Consider the following 10,776-nt stretch of genomic DNA (forward strand, 5'->3'; position numbering starts at 1 on the left):
CAATGTCAAAGTAGAAAGTATATGAGTGCTCTCAAAGTTACCTCTCTTAATAGACCAGAGATCAACTCTCCCTGCTTTCTTCCTGCCTTGGCTGATGGTTTACCTTTTATTAAAATTCTCACATCCCAAGACCTTGATTACTAATGGTTATATTAATCACTCTTATTTCATATCTCAATCAACAAATCAATATTTATTGAGTATTGACCACGACTGTGCCACTGAGAACATCCGGAAACCTCCTCCTCCTTCCGTTCTCTGCCCGACCCGCAGGAGTCGCTCGCCAGAACGGTCGTTTCTGCCTGGTAGAACCTCATATCCCCACCAGGGGGCGCGCCCTCACTGAATTTGGTCCGCGGCTGCTTCAGGAAAGATAAAATCAGCCCCGCAGTCTGAGTAACTGGTTACCAGGGTTTCGGCGCGCCCAGGACCGGTCATCGTTTAGGCACGTCTCTGGTGACCTCATTCCACAGTCTTTTTGGGGAAACAATTCCTGTTTGAGCAGAACAGGTAAGGCAATTCGTAACTGGAAGATGACTACGCGGCTTCTAAAGGACATCCTGTGTTGGGACATCCTGACTCCCCCTGGGGCTTAGCTTTGGGTGTGGACCCTTCGTCCTCACTTGGTGGCTGGGAAAGGAGTCGAGTCACCCTTCTTTGCAAGGGCACAGCCCCTTCTTTGTCCTGGGTAGGTCTGGCTGGCAGAGCAGGAGTGAGCTGGCCCGTGTGGACAGGGGCGTCACTAGGGACAGACGAGGGGCCTCGACCTTCAGAAACCTCGGTGGCGGGGAACACCCCGAAGATGGGGGGACCGCTCTAAACCGCCATGTGCTCTGCAGGCCCGGGCGCCCACTCTCCTGCACACCCCTGGGCTTCCCGTCCCCTCCGGCCACGCACTGAGTGCCTGCTGGGCTCCAGGCCACCTTCCTGCTCCGTGAGCCACGCCTTCAGAGGACACAGGGCTTGAGGGGGAGCATGAGAGAGGGAGGGTGTCTTTCAATTGCAGATCTGATCCTGCTACTTCCCGCTCAGGAAAATCCTTTAGAGGCGGCAGCTTCGGATGGCTCCCTGTGGCCCCCAATTAAAAGCAGAAGCCCTTGGCAGGTGTGGTGGCTCACGCCTGTAATCCCAGCACTTTGGAAGGCCAAGGCGGCCGGATCATGAGGTCAGGAGATGGAGACCATCCTGGCTAATACAGTGAAACCTTGTCTCTACTAAAAATACAAAAATTAGCCGGGGTAGTGGTGTGTGCCTGTAGTGCCAACTACTCGGGAGACCGAGGCAGGAGAATCTCTTGAACCGGGGAGGTGGAGGTTGAAGTTAGCCAAGCTCGTGCCATTGCACTCCAGCCTGGGCAAAAAAGAGACACACTGTCTCAAAGTCTCAAAAAAAAAAAAAAAAAAAAAAAAGAGAAAAGAAAAGAAAATCAGTATGGTGTAACAGAAGCACTTTTGCAGCTTCAGGCACAAAACTCTGCTAACGTAGAGGGGCAAGAGTCTGCTGGACCTTGTGGGGATGGAGAGGAGGAAGATGCTAAGTTTAGGGAAGGTTTACAGAGGAGGTGGGGATTTGAAGGTCAGATTAGCCAGTCAGCCAGTAAATGCTTACCGAGTGACTTCTGTGTGCCAGGCACTGTTACAGGTGCTGCCCTCACGGAGCTGGCATTCTAGTGGGGTGGGGGTGAGGGGTGCCACAGGGCATAAATATTAATAAAAAATAGAATAAGTAAGTGCATCTTATAGCGGGTTATAATGCTGTAGGGAAAATAGAATGGCGTAGGAAGGTCAGGGGAGTTGGAGAGGGAGTTCGCATTTTGGGGGAGGTGGTCAGGTAAGCCTCATGGAGAAGGTGACATTTGAGCAAGAACTTTCCAGAAGAGAAGAAAAAAGCAAAGCCCAGGTATGGTTATCGAGGGGAAGTGATCCAGACACAGGAAGCAGCCAGGACAAAAATCCCTGAGGCCAGAATTTGCTGGCATGTTTGAATAACAGCAAGAAGGTCAGTGTGGCTGGAGCAGAGGGCAGGGAAGGAGGAGATAAGGTCAGATTGCGGAAGGCCTTGTGGGTAGTTTTAAAGACTTGGACTTTGACTCTAAGAGAAATGCACCATCATAGGAGCAGTGGTATGCAGGCAAACCAGGTCTCAAAAAAAAAAAGGCCTGATTTGTAGCATTTGCCAATTTCTGTGGTGTAAATCTCCCACCTTGGCCTATTTCAGGCCATCAGTTGGCATCCCTGACCACAGAGCAGGGAAGAGATGTGCAGAATTGGCCCTCACTAACCAATGCTTGCCACTCCAGCCCACCCCTGCTTTGGAGAGCTTTGAGCAGAGATACAACGTGATCTGACTGTGTTGAAAGGAGGTCACTCTGGCTGCTGTGAGCAGACGGAGGGGGCTAGGGGAGCAAGGGCAGAAGCAGGGAACATTTAGGAAGCTCTTATAGTGATTTGGATAAGAGAGGACATACTCAGAGATTAGGTATTCACTACCAATATGGTGACTGAAAGGCAGATTCTAGGTGTCTTCTGAAGGCAGCATGTAGAAGCCCACCTGAATGTCTTGCCAGACAGATGTAGGGTTTGAGCGAAGGAAAGCAATTCATGGTGGCCCTAAGCTTCAGTAGAAGTTTTAGGGGGAATGGGAGGAAAGGCATTCTAGGCACAGGGTACAGCATGTGAAAAGCCATGTACATAAGCACATATTCTATTTGGGAAAAGAAATGAGGAGTGTGGCTGTGGAACCAGTTATGTGGGCAGAGGCAACAGACAAAGCTTGAAAAGAGGGTCCTGTTCAGGTACACCCCAGACAGGAGCCAGAACTTCCAGGCACTTTTGAAGATATTCCTCCTCCAGGGCCAGCAGGAAGAATATCTCTTCCACAAAAGTCTTTTTTTTTTTTTTTTTTTTTTTTTTTTGAGATGATAGTGTCTCACTCTGTCACCCAGACTAAATGCAGTGGATCATGGCTCACTGAAGCCTCCACCTCCTAGGCTCAAGTGATCCTCTTACCTCAGCCTTCTAAGTAGCTGGGATGACAGGCATGCACCACCACATCTGGCTACTTTTTAATTTATTTTTGTGGAGATGGGATTTCGCCATATTTCCCAGGCTGGTCTTGAACTCCTGAGCTCAAATGATCTGCCTGCCTCAGCCTCCCAAAGTGCTGGATTACAGGCATGAGCCACCATACCTGGCCCCACAAAGTCTTTCTGCACAGCACTTGCAATTCTATTCCAGATGGATCTTGAAGTTCAAACCCCACCTATGCCACAGAATAGTTATTACTTATTCAGAGGCAGTTTTGGGCTGGTTTCCATACTTAGATGTTTTGTTTTCCCAGTTAGCCTGGTAGTGTGTGTTCAGGGGCTGACCTAGCCAGGGCTGAACTCACAGAGTCTCTCAGGGATATTTACTGTATTCAGATGACCCAGGCTCCAAAAAAGCAAAGAATAGATAGATAGAGTTCATGCTCAGAGTCTGAAGGGGGTATTCATCTGTCTCCACCAAAGATGGAATCCCTGTAAAAGGACCAGAAGTGTGTGTGTGTGTGTGTGTGTGTGTGTGTGTGTCTTTGTAGGTATGTGGTATGTCTGTTTTTGAGTATTAAACATATTAATAACAACTATCCTGTATTAGATGCCTACTGGGCACCAAGAACTTGATATTCCTATTGAAGCCTCACGACTCAGCTCAGTGAGGAATATAATTATGGAATCTCTGATTAACAAGCCAGTCATGAGAATGACATGTGACTCCCTGATTCATTTTATCTTTGGAGATATTTGATGATTCTTACAGCTTATTTATTTGCAAAATAAATTTTATGAATTTATCCCCCTTACAGTTTTTATGAGCTTGCAAGTGTCTGTAATTCAAACCCAACTATGCATGATAACTAAGATTAATTTAAAAAATACAAATGCGTGTCTGCATTCAATGTTTGTAATGAATGGTAATACTAATAGATGGATAGCTCTAAGCCAAATGATTTTACTAAAATAAAATGCTCATTTGAATAACTGCTAGATCATGAAGAATAAATCTTGAGCTAAAAGCAAAATAATGATAATAATGTCAGTTACAAATGTGTATTCTGTGCGCTTTGGTAATTTGTCCTAAACTTACCCTTAGGAACACAAGTTACAAAATGCTTCTGTTGCTATGTTGATGCTCAGGATTGTAGACTATCCTGAGGGTCACACAAACTCTCTCCTTGACTCCCTTCATCTATTTCTTGCCACAGAGAAAGTCATGCAAGAAATACAGCTGTCTCTGTCCTCCATGTGGCATGAGCTGGGGCTGGGCTTTTTGCAGTTCAAGTGGAAATCCCCAGGAAATAGCCCTTATAGACCAACTCTAAGCCAGGGGCAAATGAGGATGAGTCCTTCAAAAACAGTTGCTATTCCCCAGTGCTGTGTGTGCGAGTATGGGCTTGTGTGTGCTGGGGGGTTGCGAATGCGTTGCTGACTGACCCTCATATCCTTTCTGGACCTGAGAGCATTTCACAACAACAAAGCGTTTTCTAAGATAAAGATTCCAAAAAGTAGCTAGAAAAGAGCCTCTGGTAGTCATGGGGTCGGTCATCAGGCAAGCACTTCACTCACCACATCCTTAGAAATAGTGACACTTCTGTTGGTGTTTGGTTTCTGTCGTCCTGGCAACAACTATCTCTAAACGATCCTTCTCCTGGGGGCACCTCTGAAAGGAGCTGCGCAAAGGGCTGGGGGAAATGGTCTGGCCATATTTCCCAAAATGAAGCGAAAGTGCTGAAGACTTTTCTAGGGAGAGGGTGAAGATTTAAATGGCCCTGCAGTGATTTGTTTATTGTTTATATTTGTGTTTTAACCTCCTCTTACTCCTACAAGGGGTCAACAGGAAGTAGGCAGAGCTCCCAGAGCAGCTCTACCCACAGAGTAGGCGTTCAAGCAATAAATGTCGGTTGCATGGGATGGAGTGACACAATCTTAAAGGCGTTGTAACATTTCTTTTCTAATTGTTTTGCAGACAAGGAAATAGAGAGGTTAAATTACGTGGCCAAAGTCACAAAGCAGCCTAACAACAGATCCCACCCCAGGGCTCCTGGCCGGCTGTCAGCTGCTCCAGCATCCTCCTGGTTCAGCCCAGCCAGCTGAGGTTCCTGAAGGGAGCACTGGCCTGTGAGTTTGCAAGAGCTCTCTGTCCCCCTGCTCTGCCTGGGCCAGGCTCCATAGGAGACACTGCTGCTTTGTGTCACCCTCCTTGGCACAAGATGAAATCAGGTGGTCCCCATTCTTCCTGTCACACTCCGCCAAATCTATCTGAACACATTTCCTGTGCACAAAGCCAGCTTGCCAATTATCTGCTCCAATTAAGGAGAGAGAGATGTGGTTAATTCAGTCACCCCAGCAAGCTGACCAAGGCGAACGGTGAGGTTGGCATTGCTGGCCACAGGTCCTCTCAGTGGTCCTGTTCATGCTGCTTGGCCTGGCACTCCTTCCTACCCCCAGATGGCCAGTGCGGTTTCTTCACCTCCCCCTCCTTTCCTTTCTGAGCCCCTGGAGTTCCAGAGCTGTGTCTCGTCCCTGCCTCCCCCATATCGACAGAGAGTCCTATCCCAATCTGTGTCCTCTGATAAACGAATGTGTACAGAATAGTTCATGGAAGATCTTGGATTAATACTTAACCCTCAGAGAGAATTAGCTCTCAAGTGACCTTGCATAGGAGGCGTCTTCTGCATTTCTGTCCAAACCCAGGCTTGCCACAGATGAATGAAAAATCACTCCTGTTTTGCTTGAAATATGGACCCCAAACACTCAGCTTGATATTGTCAGTCTTTTCTGCCTCTTAGCACTAAAGCAAAGAAGGCAGACAAAGGGCTGAGTGTGTATTCACTGGTATCAGTTAGGATAACAGTCATGGTCAAAATCAAAGTTCTCTCCTCCCTAAATTTGTAGAGCAATTATTATGATCCTGAAATTAAATTTATAGATAATGTAATCTACCTACACATACCTTCTCAAAAACAAAATCAGCATAATGCCATCCCTGGAAAGATGCAAAGGAGAAATAAAAGGAAAGTCACTTATAATAAAGTAATATGCATTTCAATATGAAAATGCTTAGAACCAGCTACCCCAGAAGATAGGATGAAGGGGTCAAATTCTATACTTATTCATACATCCACCATAAACGGGACAAGTATAAACACAGATTAATACAAGTGTGTTATACTGAATACAGCTAGTGTTGCCAATGGTGATATAACTCTGCAAATGGTGAACAAATCCTAGTAAAGGTCCAAAAAGCAAAGTTCAAGATTTATTTGTTTTATGTGACAGTTAAATTCACAGAATATTAGGTATGTCTGAATCCATGCAAAAAAATGTTGTTTTTACATGTAAGTTATAGTTAGGTTCAGGGTACAGGTAATTGATTATAAATATTTTGTTGTTGTTGTTTTAAATCCACATGAACATCTGGGATGGAACCTCCTAGGCTCTCATCTATTAAATCCAAGTAGTTTTCCCATCCATTGTGACAACCAAAAATGCAATCTCTCTTAAAAACAAAAGTTCCCAAGTGCCCTTAGTACAGTGCCCTTCAACCCACAGAAAGCCATTCATTAGGAATTACCTTTGTCACTACTACAGAGTCCTCAACTGACAATAGCTTAAATGAGATAGGGGTTTGTTTTTCTCTCAAATAAGATAAACTTGGCGGTTGGCAGTCTTAGGTTGGTTTGTCCAACCCTCCTATCTTTTCTGCTTTAACACCCCTATTTAGCATTGATTTCTATCTTCAAATCCACGGTAACAGAATGGTTGCTGAAGCTCCAACCATTGTGTATGTGATCTAGGTACGAAAAAGTAAAAAAGGAGGAAGGCAGGCTAAGCAAAGCCACCTAGTAGATGAATAAACCTCCTTTAGGAGTATCCCTGGGAGTCTCACCCAGCAACTCTTTTTAAATGTCATTGGCCACCCCTGTCCTCAAAGCAGGCCTGGAAATAGAACTTTTTAGTTAGGTGCTTTGCTGTCTCTAGTAATATTGGGCTCTATAGTGAGAAAGCCACAGTGAAGGGATATTGGGTAGGCAGCTAGCCATCTCTACCACATTGTTTTACCTACTGACAATGTCTGGGGAACCTCCTGCAGCCCCAAAATACAGATTCAACTCGCAGGTTCTAAGAGACGTAGGGAATCTTTTGGGTTGTGTAGTTTATGGGCTGAAGATCATTTGAGCTTCAATCTTAGGCTGCTATTTTGTGCAAGGGAGTAGAGGGAAGCTGTATCACCATGATCCATTGTAACCAGATGCTGGTACTAAACTAAATCTGGGGACAGCAGACCCATCTGAGGTTAAGGAGCTCAAAACCCTCCAAATGGCTTGAGTCTCTAATGTGAGGAATCAAGATGATGGTGTTTTAGCCTCTCACACTTTTGACTTTAGTCATTCAAATGCATATAAATTTGTGTGTTTTCCAGAGTTTGCACCAATCCTTCTGGAGTGGTCCTAGGGTAGCGCTGTTCAGTTTGGCAAACATATAATCCTGCGTGCCAAGGATGCAAGATGAAACCAACAAGTTCCCTTTTCTGGAGAGCTTACAGTCCAGGCATGCGACAAGGGGATAGAGCGGGTCAGTGCAGAGGGAGGAATGTGCCGAGCACAGTCTGTCCATGACAACCACACAGTGCCATACCCAGTATGCTCGAAAAATAGTTGTATTTTGACTTGTAATTCATCTCTGTGATGCCAGGAGAGAACTCTATTCTTTTCAGAGCTGAGGTTTCTTGGGCTGAGGATTTACTTACAGTTGCTTCTATTGCTGAATGCTGTGTTTTCCCTTCCATTTTATTCCATCAACTATGCCCTAGAAAAAGTTCCTGAAATATGTTTTTATTTTATTTCTGCAAGGCCTTTCTTACAGAAATCCTTTTTGGGCTAAAGCCATGCCAAACTCTTGGAACTAGGAAATATTCAGAGATATGCAAAGATAATAAAAATAATCTCTATACTTGGAAATTTCTATTTCTTCCTTAACCTCAAAATCCCTCTGGAGGACAATTTGATGACAGTTTTCAAAGGTTGAATAAAATGTTCATACCCTTTGACCTAACAGTTCCTCTTCTAAGAATTTATACCAAGAAAACAATTAGGGATATACACAAAGATGCAAAAATAAAGATGTTTTTAGAGTCTGGTTTCTAATAATGAAACATTAGAATCCACCTCAATGTAGTTGTTTCCAGCAATTCTAGCCAATCATAACAGATTGATGAATAAATATTGTACATTCCATATAGCACTGCATTGCATCCACTTGAAATGATTCATTTAACAACTGTTCATTGATTATCTGCTTTGTGCCAAGCACTGCTGTAAATAGAAGGATACATTAGTAAATAGAATAGTGTGGAACTAATGTTCTAGTTATCTGCCATAAGTGTATTTATTGACATAAAAATATATTTAGGATATATTAAGTGAAAAAAAAGGCAGATTACAAAACAGTAGTAATAACAATAGTGCTACCACCTACGGAGCATTTATTTTGTGCCAAACATCATACCAGGAGCTCTACATATGCTAAGTCATTTTATTTATACAGAAGAACCCAGTATGATTCAAAACTTATTTAAAAATAATTTTTAGGCTGGGCATCGTGGCTCATGCCTGTAATCCCAGCACTTTAAAAGGCCAAAGTAGGCAGATCACTTTGAGCCCAGAAGTTTGAGACCAGCCTGGGCAACATAGTGAGACCTAACTCTACTAAAAATATAAAAACTAGCCGGGCCTGGTGGTATGCGCCTGTAGTCCAGCTGCTTGTGAGCCTAAGGTGAGCCTGGGAGGTTGAAGCTGCAGTGAGCTCAGATTGCACCACTATACTCTAGCCTGGGTGACAGAATGACCCTGTCTCAAAAAACAAAAAAAAATACCCACTTTTTTTATATTTCTTATTACTTTGTTAAACAAGACAAGCACAAACGCAATAATAAAGCAGCAATTTTCTTTCTCCTACATTTATTTTAAATTCACTCTCGGGATTTGCCCTTTTCCTGCTCCTGGATAAAATCTCAGGCAGATCTCAAACTCTTCTGTTCCCTTTCAGTGACTGGACTGTGTTCAATAATTAAAATGTCCAGCCCAATGTGAACTGCTGTCAAATGAAAGGGACTCTCCTTCTCCAGGCCAGCCTACTTCAAGCTTGCGAGCTGAAGAAGTGGGGAGTTAGGGTTAGTGGTCGCCATCCTCCCTCTCCCAGCTCGTCCTCTTCCCTTCGGTGTCTGGCTCCTGAAGGTAGTCCCTGAGGACAGGGATGGGGGAAGGACACCATCTTTCCTGGCAAGCACTGTCCTGAGCCATCATTGGTTCCTGAGGGTGTGACAGAGGCACCTTTGCAGGCTCTTTTTCTGGCAGGTGTTTTTGCAAGTTGCCCCCAAAATCCTTTGTGGAGGACGCTGTCTCTCCTCTGGCTGGAAGCGTCCACTTCTCCCCTCAGCCCAGAGTCTCCAGCAGCCTCCCTTACTTTAACCTTCTCTTTTTGGCCTTTTACCCGCTCCTCAGGAGTCCTCTTGTGCAGGTCTCCTTTAAAAGAATCCAGGCCAGCTCTCTCCCAGGTCCACATGGCTTCCCGGTAAAACTCAGGCATCTTTGTCAGTCACTTCTATCACTTTGTTGCCACCCGCATTTAGTTTTAGCCACAGTCTGACCTGTAGGCTTCTCTTGGCAAAAGGCAGACACACCAGTCCCCAGACTTCAGGGAGCCCATGGGAAACTCTCTAAAGGGGTCTCTGGAAGGCCCTCTCACTGGCTTGGGATGAGGGCATGCACCCTCTCCCTGGGAGGAAGGTGGGACCCAGCCCACTCACAGGCTGTCCATGAAATCCGCACTCATTAATGCTTCAGCTCTCACTTTTCATTGACCGCTCATTTCCTGCAGAACCAGTTTCATAATCTCTCAAGCTGGCTCTGCATAGGTTACATAGGAGGAATAGGCACCCAATTTGGATACTTAGGATGTGGGAATTGGGGCTTCCACCAAAAGTAAGCGAGAAGAGTCCAATTTTAATGCCCTGTTATATATCTACATGTTCACATATTTGCAGGTTTCACTTCAAAATGTTGTTGGTAGGCTGGGTGCTTGCACCTGTAATCCAAGTGTTTTGGGAGGCCAAGGCAAGAGGATCACTTGAGGCCAGGAATTTCAGACCAATCTAAGCAATATAGTGAGACTCCATCTCTACCAAAAATTAAAAGATTAGCTGGGCGTGGTGCTGCAAACCTGTAGTTCCAACTATTCAGGAGGTAGGGGCAAGAAGATTGCTTGAGCCCAGGAGTTCAAGGCTTCAGAGAGCTCTGATTGTGCCATTGCACTTCAGCCTGTGTCTTAAAAAAATGTTATCAGTGTGCTTACCTTTGGTCATGAAGTTATTTCCTCTTTTTTGTTTATCTGTACTTCATTCCTTTAATGTTAGAAGAAAAATAATCGTCAAAGGGTAAATACTCTTCAAGAAAAAATGTTTATGCACACACATTTAAAAAAAAAATTCTTCCTGAGTCAGTTTCAGTAATTCATGTCTTTCTAGGAGTGTTTCCCTATGTTAACTAGTTTATTGGCACACTCTTGTTCACAGTATTCCTCTAGAATTCTTTTAATTTCTGTAAGTTGGGAGTGATGTCTCCACTTTCATTCATGATTTCAGTGATTTGTATCTTTTCTCTCTCTCTCTCTCTTAGTCATTAATCAGGGTAGCTAAAGATTTACCCATTTTCTTTTTTTTTCTTTTTTTTTTTTTTTTT

The 10,776-nt window shown here is 44.4% G+C and overlaps 1 long non-coding RNA gene across 1 annotated transcript in view; it reads left to right on the forward strand.

Annotated features, from left to right (window-relative positions):
• The first annotated feature begins 364 nt into the window (after positions 1 to 364).
• LOC119474089 overlaps positions 365 to 10,776 on the forward strand; it is an 18,504-nt gene continuing 8,092 nt past the window's right edge. Inside the window, exon 1 of the long non-coding RNA XR_005203387.1 lies at positions 365 to 510. This is a non-coding gene — a long non-coding RNA (uncharacterized LOC119474089). The remainder of the gene's footprint in view (positions 511 to 10,776) is intronic.

The sequence above is a fragment of the Cebus imitator genome, unplaced genomic scaffold, assembly GCF_001604975.1.
Source record: "Cebus imitator isolate Cc_AM_T3 unplaced genomic scaffold, Cebus_imitator-1.0 Scaffold209, whole genome shotgun sequence".
Classification (NCBI taxonomy): Eukaryota; Metazoa; Chordata; class Mammalia; order Primates; family Cebidae; genus Cebus; species Cebus imitator.